Below are 15529 nucleotides of genomic sequence, written 5' to 3'. Positions count from 1 at the left end.
TTTCTATCAATGACGCTTGCATCGATGGTGACTTTGTCGCCGGCTTCGTCGGTGGCTTCGTCAATAACAATTCTTCGAAGCTGATTTATCCTTCGTACTCTGGACACTGCAAGATAGACTAGATTCGACCATTCGATGCGATTATCAACTATCCAAACAATTGTGTCCGTGATGGTTAGTCCCTGCGAGGAATGTATTGTTGTTGCGTATCCTAGCGTCCACGGGGATTTATCAGCACGTAGCGCGTCCTCGACGACACCGATATCAACGAGCACGATATCATTCAGCACGAGAATTTGTTTTTCTGTCCGGCCTGGAATTTCAACTTCAATGTTCTGCCGCCGTGTGTCCGCGGGTCTATAACATAACGGCACTGGACGCGTTGGAAACTTTTCCTTATGCAACGTAAACAACCTCCGCTGAAGTGTGTCTCTGACTATCTTTCTACTCGCTACAATCAAATCGTTTGGTCTCCATGTTTCCCAGAATTCATTCAACGGCGTTTCCGGAATCACCTCGCGGATTATTTCACACTGAACTCTATCCGGCTGTAATCTGATTAGTTTTTTAACCTCGCGCAGTTGTTCATCAAGTGCTCGGTAATCAGTATCGGTTTCTTCATAATAGTCCACGAACCCGCTCAACCAATCATGTGGACCCTCGCCGACAAATGGTGGTGGTTGGCCATGATCCCCACACATGATTACCGCTGTATTCGCGCGCAGCAACCACTCAAGAAACATTTGTAAAGTATCTAACGAAACAGTACATATCTCATCCCAGATGATAATGTCGGGAATAAATTTTTCACCCATTCGATCAGGAGTCCACTCACCGCCGCTGTATCGAAAAAAGCTGTGATAAGTAACGGCGTCAACATTTCGTTGTTTTATCTCTCGCGCTAGTCTATGGGTCGGTGTAAGCACGATTATACTTGCCCGCGTTCGAAATAATTCAATTGCCCGAGTCGTCTTTCCTGACCCGCCACAGCCGCTTAAATAAACCGTCTTGTGTCTACAAATTGGATCAGAACACGGTGGTGCATTAGACCATTCTGATAATTTATCACCGCGTAAGTAGTTGTTCTCAACGGTGACATCTGCTGACCGGGAATAATCGCGTCGTATTTCATTTTTAATTCTCCATGTACCCCAACTCTCGTCCGGACTAGTAAACTCGGCTACGTTTTTCTTGTACTTTACGTCTATATAAAATGAATCAACGGCTACTCTAACCGCGGTGTCAGGAAATCTATTTATCATCGAGAATAAATTAATAGCGGCATAACCCAGCATAGACGCCCTCAAATGCGGGTATGCCGGGCTGTCTCCATCGCTGTAGGTAACAACTGTACCCAACCTTGTTCCATTGGACAAGAAAGCTGTTTTGCAGTTCACGTATCTATTTTTCGCCACTGCGTCCTTGATTACGAAATCATATTCTGCGTCATCTATAATCAGCCGTGAGCAATATCGTTTGTAATCGCAGTTTTTTCCACCTTGTGTAAACTTACCAATTATTCTTCTACCGAGATCTTTTGCCTCGTGGTTTCGTTGGTTGAATATCCTCCTGGACCATTCGATGATATATTCCTCGTCGGCATCAATGTTTTTTCTGGACTCGTCAATTATGCTATCTAGACGCTCCGGTTGTGGTAACCAGACTTCAGTCTGTGCCCGGTATGATATAATCGCGTCACTGACAATCAACGAAACTAGCATGCTACAATCAATCATATACCGTAGCAGCGCTATTGGCAGCCACTTCTTTTCAGCCATGTGTCTACCGATCCAAATATAGCAACAGCGATGGAGTCCTGCCGCGAATTCAAATGATACTATGCGAGCGAATCCGGTTAAATCAAAATCAGGCAGTGGTCCATTAATAGCAACACGAGTCATTTCATGACTGAGGTGTCCAAATCGTCTAAAGTACTCAGCGGCGGATCCATACCCGAGAAAACTCGCTGGATAACAGGCAACCATATCAACGGAAATCATAGCGTCGCGGTTGTATTCAGTGTTCCATAGTCCACCGTGATAGTATTCCAAACAACTGGATTGTACATCCGGCAGAAATTCCTTGCGCGTTGGTCTCCACGCATTTTTCCTTGCTGCAACATGAGCTACAACCGATGGAATCGTAAAACAATTTGTTAGCAGTTGTTCATCATGCTCTTCAAATTCCATGGCGGTTTTTTTCATCCTGTTGTGAAATGCTTCAGTGCGATATAATTCGCCGTTTGGTCTTACAAACTGATCAAAGGTATCCGCATCGTTTTCAGCGCTGCGAAGTAACCACACTGATACAGGGTCGTTTTTACACAAGTAGGCAATAGCATCAAATAGTTTCCTCTCCGCGAGAAAACCATCCCGGGAGAATTCTTCGGGTATATACTTTACTGTTCTATCCCGTGGAAATATTGTGATCGCGGGCGTCCATGCGTGTTCGTTATGATCAATAATTTTGATTGGGGCTCCCTTCGATTTATACTTCGATTCGTATAATACTTCACCGGTTATCGTTGTAACGGTTATTGGAAATCTCAACGACGTTTCTAATCTCGCTATGTCGCTGATGGTTGCTCCACGCTCTTTTACGGTTAGTTCCCACTGGTTGATTTTGCTACGTCGTAAATCAGTCAATTTGTTTCCTCGACATGCATTTGTAAAATGCTCTATTATTCGTTCTGCTACACAATTTATCCCCGTTGACTGTCTCATTGGTTTCAGTTTTCGGATATCAGGTTTCTTATTTAACGGGTATATTCCATAAACAACTGCTGTTTCAGGATACGCTCGTTCATAGTATGGTCTGTCAATTCCGGTTAACAGCCCCGGCTTGGAGTCGCGGCTGACAGTGACTGTTTTCTTGTCGCTGAGAACTGGTTCAAATTTATCACGTATGATCCAATCACCTGATTCCACCCGGACAATGAATTTTACTCTGAAGAAATACCTTTTACCGTCAAGTTGTGATATTATCGTTGCTGCGCGGTTGTCGTTCATGATAGCATCAACAACACCATCAATTCGAAATGTTGACCAACTATGAGATGCACCATCACGCTTGAATTCATCGATACAATCGCGTATTTTACTCAACAGGGTTCTATCGTTTATTAACGCTTTTGGTGCGTCCTTGAGGACTCTATCGAGATTGAACTTAATATTTTTCCAGGGCTTAATTGCTGCTAATCTCTCGAACTCATCCATATAATTAAAACAAGTATTTAAATGAAAGAATATAGTATAATGAATCACTGCAAATGGTTGATGATTGGGTCGACAACCCCGTGCAATAAATCATGTAGAGGTGAATTCTGCGGGTACCATTTACAAAGCGTTCGTAATGGTTCTCTTGGCCCCCTCCCGTGCTTGGTTTGTCACGTCGGTGTAAGAGGAAAATCGCAGTTGTGTATCAATTGTGGCGAAAAGCGATACAGGGAACTAAAACGCTATTATGACAAGCGAATTAAAAACGCCGTCATTGACCCCACCGCAGACTTCGTCATCAAAACCCCCCAGGACTACGTTGAAAGATTTATAATTAAACCAAATAATAAATTAGACAAGTAGTATTATTATATAAATGAACCAAGAATTTCAGCCGCATCCTGTGCTCGTTAATTACGAAGCATCTTGCGACGGCGTTGTTAGAAACCGCAAACTGAAGAAACCAGTTGGCACCGTAAGTAATCAGGGATACTTGCAATTTACTGCAGGAGGAAAAAACTATTATGTTCACAGGATTGTATTTGAAGCATTCAACGGATTAATCGAAAATGGGCTTGTGATTAATCATATTAATAATAATAAGACTGATAATTCTCTTACAAACTTGCAAGCTATCTCGCAAAGTCAGAATACCAAAAAAGGCGAAACTGGTAAATACTCAAAGAAAGCAAAACCCGTAAAGTCATTTGATACAACAACTCACGAGGAAAAAATATTTCAGTCGATGAATGAGGCAGGAAAATATTTTGACATTTGTGGAGCCTCGATACGATTTGTTGCAGAAGGAATACAGAATTCAGCGATCTCAAAAAAGACCGGGCATAGAATTCGATTTTCATATCAGCGAGTGACAAGGTCACCGGCGCCTATGGCGCTGACGAGGTCACGTCTAACGAATTATTAAACACCTTCGGAATTGATACACGGGGGTTTCATTTTTTTTTTTATTTAAAAACAAGATGTTTTATAAGAATAATGAATATCGAAGACATCAATAATATATTAGCCGAGATTTCAAAATTAAAAAATCAAGGAATTGAATTATCTGATGGTCTCGACAGTGAAAAAATATTATCCGATTATGAGATTATTAACGAACAATCGAAACGGGGGCGTTTTACCCTGGCCCGCGAGTACTTTCTTATAAAACGACTACAACATACGATCAATGAAAACTTGTACCACAATGACGCAAATGCATTCATTGGACTATTTACTGCCGTTGAAATAATACGAAAAAAACTCGGACGTGTTTATGAACGACGCCGGGAGATTTCTAGTAAGATCAAAAACATTAGAAGGATTATAGACGAAAACTCCGTGGAGCCCCCGATGGTACACTCGGCGGGAAATTAGAAAATTGCGGATCAATTTACAATAATGGTAGGCGAATCACTTACTACTCGGCTAGCCAGAGAGCGGCTAGCGGCGCTTAAAAAGTTCATACCGTTACGAGACAGGGTGCGAGAACAACTTCAAACGCGGCAGCAACTACAAACCGATTTTACTGTTGGAAGCGAACAGTTATTTGCCCCGGTAACTAAAGCGACTAAGGATGTTACAGAACGAGCAATATACGGGGATATTCCTAAGGAGGGCGAACGGAAAGAGGCGCCTCTTCTTCCTGTACTTGAAAAGATAGCAGCAGAGACAGAACAAACACAGCAACGGATAAAACAACTTTCCAGTGATATAAAAACCCAACGAGAGTATGAACGATTAGCTGATATTGATGATTCTGAACAGGGTGATGTTGGTGAACTTCAAAAAATTTCCACTCAAAAAGGAGTCCCCTTTATAGATAAACTCACTGAAGTGGCTATAGCACAAATAAAACGACCTCAATTACTGAAATCCGACGAGTATAGGGTTTTTGGTAATTTTGCCGCTCAAAGCTATTATTCAAGAAAAAACTTTTTAAAAGACGAGTATAAAAACAGTAATATAAAACGAGATGACTGGGTTAATTGGTTGTATAAAACGAATAAAGAGATTGATCGCTTGGATACAAAAGAATTGGAATATAAAGAATTTAAAAAAGGAATTGATGATTATGATATACGACAACAACAAGAAATACTACAACAGCAAAAAGAAGAAGTCCGAGAAAAACGTCAAAAAAAAGCTGGTTCTAAAAAAACAAGCGGAGAGGGGTATCCAAGTGGTAGTGGTCTAGTTGAAAACGCTAGTCTTACCTGCCCTAATAGTGTTCTCAGTGATATATCACGGCTAGAGGTATTAATTGGAGGAAAACGAGCCGGAAATAACTCTACGGAAATAATCAATGAGGCTGCTGATATTTGCAAGCGTTTATTTTCAGGCGGTATCATAGACATTAATACATATCGAACGCTCATAGACGAACTCGTGGATGATTAATTGGAAAACTGGTGTTTTTAATAAGGATGATCATACACTACAACCACGATAAACCAGTACTCGTCTACGTGGTAAACTCGCGATTGCCTGTTTACCGTGCGTACTATGGAGATGGTCTCGGTAGCACCATTGCGGGGTTATTTACAAGAATGGCTCCAAAAGTAGCGCCGTTAGCCAAACAATTAGGAATGAAGGCCATTGATGTTATTCGTGATAAGGGTATTAGTGCTATTGGAGATGTTGCCGGAAAGGCGCTTTCAGCCGCGCGGGACAAACTAATGTCGTTGGTGAAATCCAAGAGATTTTCAAGAAAAAAACAGATGCCATCAACGACGGTGATGCCTGCAAATGTCAGTAAAGTAATAAATAACGCCGTGGAAGAAAAACTAGAGTCGTTGGCGGCTGAGTCATCCACTAACGCGCTCATGAACGCGATAGCGGGAAGTGGTCTACCACGAAAAAATCGCAATTGAAAATATCAACATGATAAATAATAGAAATGTTTGCGCGAACCGCTGATCCCGCGTTTGATATGGATGCCCCAGTGCGCAGGGATGATTCTGTCCGTGATTATCAATATTATTCTTATTATGCAACGCAACCGAATCTACGATCGCGAATTGAACTTCAAGTCCAAGATACCAGTAGATACTTTCTGCCATGTGAAGCGTTTATCGAAATTGAGGGGGAACTCGTGACAAATGCTGCCGATAATGCACCATACGACAACAACCCGGCTATCCGAGTTGGTTTTGTCAACAACGGCGTAATGGCGTTATTTGAGAGCGCAAAATATCTCATTGACGGGCGAGAAATTGAATCAATAGAACGCGATGTTGATGTTGCAACGACGATAATCGGGCTAGCGAGATACTCAGATGATTATACAAGGTCGGCTGGTCCGTCTATGATGTTTGCGAAGGATACTACCGATAACGCTGAACACAATCAGTTTTCTAGGGTAAAGGCAACACATATCACCGCGGTTGATCCAGCACCGGCCGGGTATGTAAGACCAGCTGGGAGCTTCGATGTCATAAATGTTATTACTAATTACAATCTAGGGTTTGCAACACGAGTAGGGATGTTGCAAGGACAACGCCGACAGTTTTCATGCGCGATTCCACTGCATCATATATTCGGATTCTGCAGAAACGTCAGAAAAGTCATCTATGGGGCTAAGCATACAGTAGTACTCGTGCGAAAGGGCAATGATAATGATGCAATCTGGCATGATGCTGGTGTTGCCGACGGTAAGGTCAATATAAAGAATATAGTATTGTGGATGCCAGTAATGACCCCATCAATCACCGCAGAACAGCGATTACTCTCATTCATGGAGACAGGTGGTAAATCACTGTTGAGTTGGCTCACAGTAACCACTGATGCTAAAGAGGATAATATGGATGGTATATTTACATGGCACCTGGCATCCAAACAGGGTGTTTCAGCCCCGCGTCATATATTTGTAGCGCTACAGAATAAGGCGCGATTAGGCTCCCAAGAACGCAGCCATATGATATTTGATCAAATCGGTGTCAATGAGGTCTCGTTGAGAATAAACGGACAGCAGGAACCATCCGAGGATATACAACTCAATTACGGTGACAACCATATCGCACGTGTGTATCATCGATTGCTGTCATATATGGGTCGTGATCAAAACGTCGACACTGGTTTGCAAATATCACAACTTGATTTTAAAAACCTGTATCCGATTTATTATTTTTCGTTGGAACATCTCGATTTAACGAGACAATCCGTCGTTGATATACACTTCCGAGCTCGTGTGCAACGTCCTGGTGGTATTGCCGAATATAGAGCGGTTGCTGTCATTCTCAGCGATAAATCAATGCTGTTGGAAGGTGTTGGTGGACGAATGAGAATCATTGATGCACCAGTGGAAAACATGTAATTGAAAGCACAAACGCGTTTACAATAAAATGTCGTATAATGTCGTCAGTGTAGAGTTGACTGATGGTCAAGTCAAGAAATTACGATCAAAGTCGGCTAAACAATGCGGGACCACAATAACGCTGAAGCCGTCACAGATGGCAGGTGGTAATCATAAGATATCGTTGACGGCGCGTCAAATAAAACATTTCAATAATGCGATGAAGAATAAAAAGGGTGTTCAAATAGATTTCTCGGCCGCAGCGATCAAAGACATGGAAAAGACCGGTGGGATATTTCCGTTGTTAGCCGCGATTCCGGCATTGATTGCCGCGGCGGCCCCAGCAGTGGCTAAGGCGGCTGCGTTAGGGGCCGTTGGTACCGCGGCGGGGATGGCATTGAAGAAGGCAACCGGGAAAGGCTATAAAAAAAAACGATCCGTGGCCGGAAAGGGTCTAAGACTACCGGGAACCCCGTATTCATGGTACTCGGGAAAGGGTCTAAGACTACCGGGAACCGCTTATTGACTCGAGAGTCAATGACTCCTGAGTCTATGACTCCAATGTCTAATTTTGATTTAATAGACGCCGCAAACGCGCTAGCGATAAAAAACTTCAGGGGTGTTTTTATGAGGGATCAATTACCGGCGGCACCAAGGAATATTGAAACCGGCATAATTAACCTCGATGGGTCCTCCGGAGCGGGAACTCATTGGGTTGCGTACGCGATTGATCCGCGTGCGATCGTCTATTTTGATTCATACGGGTTAGCCCCGCCGAACGAGTTCATGCGGTATATCCGGACGTGTTCAGCCCGGGCGTTTTATTCCACGCTGCCAACACAGCAGTTAAGCGACCCGCCGATATGCGGCCGTGAAGTATTGAACGTACTCGCGGCGATTTCATCATCGCGAAAACCACCTCATGTGGTTGTAAACGAATACACTAGTGGGGTCGTAGAGACCCGGCGGGTTAATTAGAAACGCTGTTTTTTTTTACAATAACGATGATTGATATTTGGGGACGACCTATTTCGGCGCTGAAAGGATCCACGGAAACGCCCGCCACCGATGACATAAAAAAACTAATCGAGGATGAAATCGCTGATACGTTGAATTTAACAAGTGTTGACCCAGGTGAAATAGTTGTATTTCAAGACCGCCAGGGTAAATTGAAATCCAGTAATGTGTCGCTGGATGACGTTTTAACACGACGGCGTGATGCCGCCGAGGACACTATCGCGCTGTATACCAGCGACGGACGACTCAAGCCGGGTGAACATCTGTCGACGATAACATTAGTCAAAGACGGTTTTATAAGGTTGAATAGATCGGTGACCGAACTTGACGCGCAGGTGAAAAAATCTGTCACCGATATACAACTCACTACCGCTAGTTTTTTCGGGACCCCGACGGTAACCGAACCGAATCTTGCAACAATAAAAAATACTATTTCGGAGTTTACAACGCTGTCGGGCCAATTTTACACGTTACGAAAAAATGTTAACAGGATCGATGACAACTTTGATAAATTCTTTGGTAAAAAAAATACCAAGCTGGATGAAATCACAACAACTATAAATGATATCACTGCGTATAGACAGGAAATAAAAACAATCAAAACTGATGTTGCAGCGAACAAAAGGAATATAGACGCGCATACACAGGAAATAGGAACAATCAAAACTGATATTGAAGCGAACAAAAAGGGTGTAGACGTGTATAGAGGGGAAATAGGAACGATCAAAACTGATGTTGAAGCGAACAAAAAGGGTGTAGACGTGTATGGACAGGAAATAAAAACAATCAAAACTGATGTTGCAGCGAACAAAAGGAATATAGACGCGCATACAGGGGAAATAGAAACAATCGAACTTGATGTTGCAGCGAACAAAAGAAATATAGACGCGCAGGGGAAATAGAAACGATCAAAACTGATATTGTAGCGAATAAAAAAAGTATAGACGTGCATGAACAGAGAATAGGAACGATCAAAACTGATATTGTGGCGAACAAGAATAATATAGACGCGCATGAATGGAGAATAGAAACAGTCAAAACTGATGTTGCAGCGAACAAAAAAGATGTGGACGCGCATACACGGGAAATAGATACACTCATTACTAAGGTTGCAGCGAACAAAAAAGATGTGGACGCGCATACACGGGAAATAGATACACTCATTACTAAGGTTGCAGCGAACAAAAAAGATGTGGACGCGCATACACGGGAAATAGATACACTCATTACTAAGGTTGCAGCGAACAAAAAAAATGTGGACGCGCATATACAGGAAATAGATATACTCATTACTAGGGTTGCAGCGAACAAGAATAATATAGACGCGAATTTGCGGAGAATAGAAATAATCGGAACTGATGTTGAAGCGATTAAAGACGGACTACCGAAAGTAGCAGAGCAATTCGAAAAAATAAAAATCCCTCATGAAAACATCATCAACACAGTATACACAATTCGGCATGGATCATTCGATTGGACTCCTACACAGAATACAGTAAATACTACCGCAACTGTTAAGGGCATTTATCGATTGACACTGATTTCAATGATGCAGTTTAATATATTATCGTCGAGTTCATCCGGGTTTAACAATACAATATCAACAATTATAGACAAGAACGCAACTGAACAGTTTACAATTTATGCCGTTGATGGAAATTTAGCCCGGGCAAACATCACATGGTATGTGGAATTTGTAGCGAATCTAAGTAATTAAAAACACTAGCTCTTTTAGAATAAAATGACCACCAGGGTAATTGAATCAGAGGTATCACCGACGTCACATCAATATCGATTCGATACCGCAAAAGAATTCTCCGCGAATTTGAAAACGCTTTCCGAACAATACCGCGCAAAAATAAAAAAATACCGCAGAAAAATAACCACCATCGACGCGGTCGTGTACTCGGTGTCGGGTATAGTAGCTGGCGCCGGTGTTATTTTATCCACGGTGACCACGATAGCCCCGATCGCTGTTCCAATCGCTGTCTCCGCGATGACAACAATTGCTGGAGTCGCCAACGCAATCACTAAAAAGATATCATCGTGTTTTCAGAAAAAACTCGACGAGTATACAGTAAAACATCAAATAGTATCCGACGCGTACTCGAAATTATCCGGGTTGATCTCGTTATCGATTGATAATTTGTTCATATCCGATGTTGAATTCTCCACGATGGTCCAGTTGTATAGCTCCGCGATGTCAAAAATCGAGGATTTTCAACTGGAAGCCGGAACCACCTGGTTGTTGAAATTAGACACTAAAAACAACGAATAATAATAATGTCGCTGAACCCCGAAGGGTCTCAATTACTTCAGCGGATCGCGGAGAACACCACTCCGGTACAAACAAATATGATATCGATAACGTCAACGAAGCCAGAATTCAGTGTGAACTTCCCGTCGCCGGTTCCAGTGAAGGAAATAGCGCTGGCAAAATTGCGAGTATATCACAGTTGGCCTAATATCCGAGCGGACGCATTTAACGGACAACAACCTAATAACTCGCTGGTTTTTGCATGGACAAATAAGCCCGATGGGACCCCAGACTGGAATGAGGTTACAATACCAACTGGGTCATACCAAATAGAACAAATCAATAAGGAATTTCAACGCAGGATAAAATCGATCACAGGAAAAGAATCAAAAATCGCTATTACGGTTCATGAACCGACGTTATCGTCGACGATTGAAATAAGCACACCGGGGTATATGGTTGATATTTATAACAGTTCAATAAGAACCATACTAGGATGGCCTAAGAATCCACCCGCGGACGCCCCCCCATCAACTATCCTCAGATACGATAACGGAGATGGTGGTAGGCATATTGCTCCATACAACGTAAATATTGCATCGGTGATAGCAATCAATCTGGTGTGTGATGTTATCGAAGGGAGTTACCAGGTGGATACCAAGCAATCAAATCAAGCTCAACAGGGGTATATCTTTTATTCATTTTCACCAACAGCCCCTCCGGGATTTTTGATCATTGAGAGTCCGATTAATCCGGTCTATATGCGATGCCATGATCGGTTTTTAACGAGAATTAATTTTAGACTTACCGATCAGTCAAATAACTTAATTGATCTGCAAGAGGAGGAGTTAGTGATCACTCTGTTTGTAAGATCATAGCAGCAGGGGGGGCGATGACATCAACGCGGTCGTCGATGTGCTTACCGGACGCTGACGACGCTGGGGATCGGCGCGCAGAAGGTGTTAATTAAACCAAATGACGACGCGACGATCCCCCAACGACGTCGTCGTTTTTTTTTTTTACCAGGCGCTGACGACACTAGATCGTTGAGTGCAGAAAGTAATAATTAAGCAAAATAACGATTGGACAAAATGTCCGATTCGCCCTCCCTGCTGCTAGGCTTGACGCGCCCCCACCCCCCTCCCGCCCCCCGAATTCTATAGAATGGCTTATATTTAATCCACGTATATAGTCCACCGACGTTGAATGTCTGGTTGCATCAAAGAAATAAGCTGCGTAACTTTAAAAAGTTTGTCTAGTGTCCGTTAAAATTCGAAAGCCGACTGAACCCAGTCTAACAGGTTTCGTATTAGAAAAATTATTATCGAGGATTCACCCCCCCCCCCGTTTCCTATGCGTACGTACAGTATCAGTAGACCCCCCTCATACGCATGCGTATGCATTTGGGTTACTCTCCCCCTCCATTCGTACGTACTAAATGGACGGCCCCCAAAAGTAGATGTAAATCCATCTGAAAACACGGGTAAGTTAAAATCTAAGCTAGTATCAGCCCAAAGTAACCCATCACTGAGAATTACGCTAACTACGTACGGCCAGACTAAACATGATTGATGCAATAACATAAAATTTCCTCAATAGCTTTTGTTTTTATTACTTTTCGTAATAGCCTCTGAAAATTGTATTCGGTGCATGCGTCGCTGTTATTTTGCCTCGTTATACGACATTCCATAGATATGCTGAAGATTGGTGAGTTTGGATTCCATTCCTATATTAATTCCCCAAAACATTTGTTTAATTGATGTGCTTTTGGATAGCTTCATAAGTACAGCTAGAGCATTCACTAAATGTATCACATGTTTCAGACATTGTTTCAGATGCTTCGGCAGTAACAGAAAATTTACTCAGCGTCAGAGACTTTATTTTTCGTGCACAATATTATATAAATTTTTAATATTGTTCTTACGTAAGCCTGGACTAATTTATTCCGTTCCATTTCTAAGCTCATTCTCTAGCTAATAAATTTATCAATGCATTCTTACTATATCTCTGAAAACGAATATAACATTTTGGACTTCTTTGATAAATCTGTATAATGCATTAAAACGATACAGAGATTAAAGTTTTTCTGCCATATGCTTTATATCCCATTCATTTGGTAAATTAATTCCATTTTAGTTACCTCAATAAATTTCTTTAAAAATAGTCTGAGAGTCAATCTGATTTTTTGCCATTATATACCACAATAATTCTTTAATATAAAATGAGATCTCTCAGTCTAAGCTGTACTTTTGGAATTAGTTCTTCGAAATTATTGACACGCAACTAATTGTAAGCTGTTTCATGTGAGGCTTTACGGTCAAACTAATGTGTGTAGTCCATATCAGTTTCAGATACGAATCAACGATTATGCGTGCCACGTATTTGTTACTGACGTCGACTGCACGTTGAATCAAACTGACTTTCATTTTTCAAATTTCATCAGCTTAGATTCGATAGTCTTATACTTATCAAGAATTGTTGTTGTTGTTCTAGGGTTTAACGCCATTTTCAGCACAAGATAGGCTATACATGGCGGCCAGTATAACTGGTGGAGGAAGAACCCTGGAAAACCCAGGGAAGAACCACCGACCCACGAGAAGCTACTGGCAGGCTTTCCCACGTACCCACGCTAGCCGAGCCTTGGATTCGAACCCACGCAGACAGAGGTGAGACTTATCAAGAAAACAATTTCTCCGAAACATCAACCTGAACCAGCAATGTTGTGTTTGATAACACAATCTGAACCAGCAATGTCGTGTTTGATAACACAACGTGAACCAACAACGTTGTGTTTAATAACACACCCTGAACCAGCAACGTTGTGTTTGATAACTCAACCTGAACCAGCAACGTTGTGTTTGATAACACAAACTGAACCAGCAATGTTGTGTTTGATGGCACGCTGCTTTAGCCTGCAATGTTGTGTTTGATGGCATGATTCTTTACCCGGCAGTGTTGTGTTTGATTGCACAACCTGAACCAGCAATGTTATGTTTGATAACACGATGCTTTATCCAGCAATGTGGTGTTTGATAGCACTACTTGAACCAGCAATGTTGTGTTTGATGGCACGCTGCTTTAGCCAGCAATGTTGTGTTTGATGGCATGATTCTTTATCCAGCAGTGTTGTGTTTGATGGCACGATGTTTTAGCCAGCAATGTTGTGTTTGATAGCACAACCTGAACCAGCAATGTTGTGCTTGATGGCACGATGCTTTAGCCAGCAATGTTGTGTTTGATAGCACAACCTGAACCAGCAATGTTATGTTTGATAGCACTACCTAAACCAGCAATGTTATGTTTGATATCACTACCTGAACCAGCAATGTTATATTTGATAGCACTACCTGAACCAGCAATGTTATGTTTGATAGCACTACCTGAACCAGCAATGTTATGTTTGATAACACGATGCTTTAGCCAGCAATGTTGTGTTTGATAGCACTACCTGAACCAGCAATGTTATGTTTGATAACACGATGCTTTAGCCAGCAATGTTGTGTTTGATAGCACGATGCTTTATCCAGCAATGTGGTGTTTGATAGTAAGATGTTTTAGCCAGCAATGTTGTGTTTGATAGCACTACCTGAACCAGCAATGTTTTGTTTGATGGCACGATGCTTTAGCCAGCAATGTTGTGTTTGATAGCACTACCTGAACCAGCAGTGTTTTGTTTGATGGCACGATGTTTTAGCCAGCAATGTTATGTTTGATAGCACTACCTGAACCAGCAATGTTATGTTTGATAACATGATGCTTTATCCAGCAATGTGGTGTTTGATAGTAAGATGTTTTAGCCAGCAATGTTGTGTTTGATAGCACTACCTGAACCAGCAATGTTTTGTTTGATGGCACGATGCTTTAGCCAGTATTGTTGTGTTTGATTGCAGGATACTTTAACCAGCAATGTTGTGTTTGATGGCACGCTGCTTTAGCCAGTAATGTTGTGTTTGATGGCACGCTGCTTTAGCCAGCAATGTTGTGTTTGATAGCACTACCTGAACCAGCAATGTTTTGTTTGATGGCACGATGCTTTAGCCAGTAATGTTGTGTTTGATGGCACGATGCTTTAACCAGCAATGTTGTGCTTGATGGCATGATGCATTAGCCAGCAGTGTTATTTGATGGCACGATGCTCTAGACAGCAATGTTGTGCTTGATGGCACGATGCTTTAGACAGCAGTTGTGTGTTTGATGGCATGATGATTTTAGCCAGCAATGTTGTGTTTTAGGGCAAGGTTGCTTTAGCCAGCAATGTTGTGTTTGATGGCACGATGTTTTAGCCAGCAATGTCGTGTTTAATAGAACGATGTTTTAGCTTTCACGGCCATTGTCTGTGATATGAGATTCGATGAAAACTCTCGAGTTGGAAGTTAAGAAATCATTTGAGAAACGCAATTTGTTATGCATTTCCACACATGGTCCAAGCACACATAGTCATGAAACAGTAATTTTAGGTCAACCCGATATTTCGCTAGCTTAATTAGCTAAAAATAAATTATAACCTGTACATATATGGTAGCTTGCATAATATCGATTTGAATGTAAGGCACACCGATATTATTACGTTGTTAAATTAAATCAAAAGAGGTTATTATCCCTGATTTTTCTTGCGTGTAAAATGCTCCTGTTGATTGTATCTCCAACAAGTTATAACTGGTTCCTGAAATGCATCAGCTTATGTATAGCTTGGAAGTATCGATCGATACAGCATCTGCTGCTTTATAACCGCCTCTCGATGAATAA

The sequence above is a fragment of the Sinohyriopsis cumingii genome, chromosome 11 (genome assembly GCF_028554795.1).
Source record: "Sinohyriopsis cumingii isolate HCF-2022 chromosome 11, ASM2855479v2, whole genome shotgun sequence".
Taxonomy (NCBI): Eukaryota; Metazoa; Mollusca; class Bivalvia; order Unionida; family Unionidae; genus Sinohyriopsis; species Sinohyriopsis cumingii.
The sequence above is the reverse complement of the archived record's forward strand: the minus strand, read 5'-3'. Positions refer to the sequence as shown.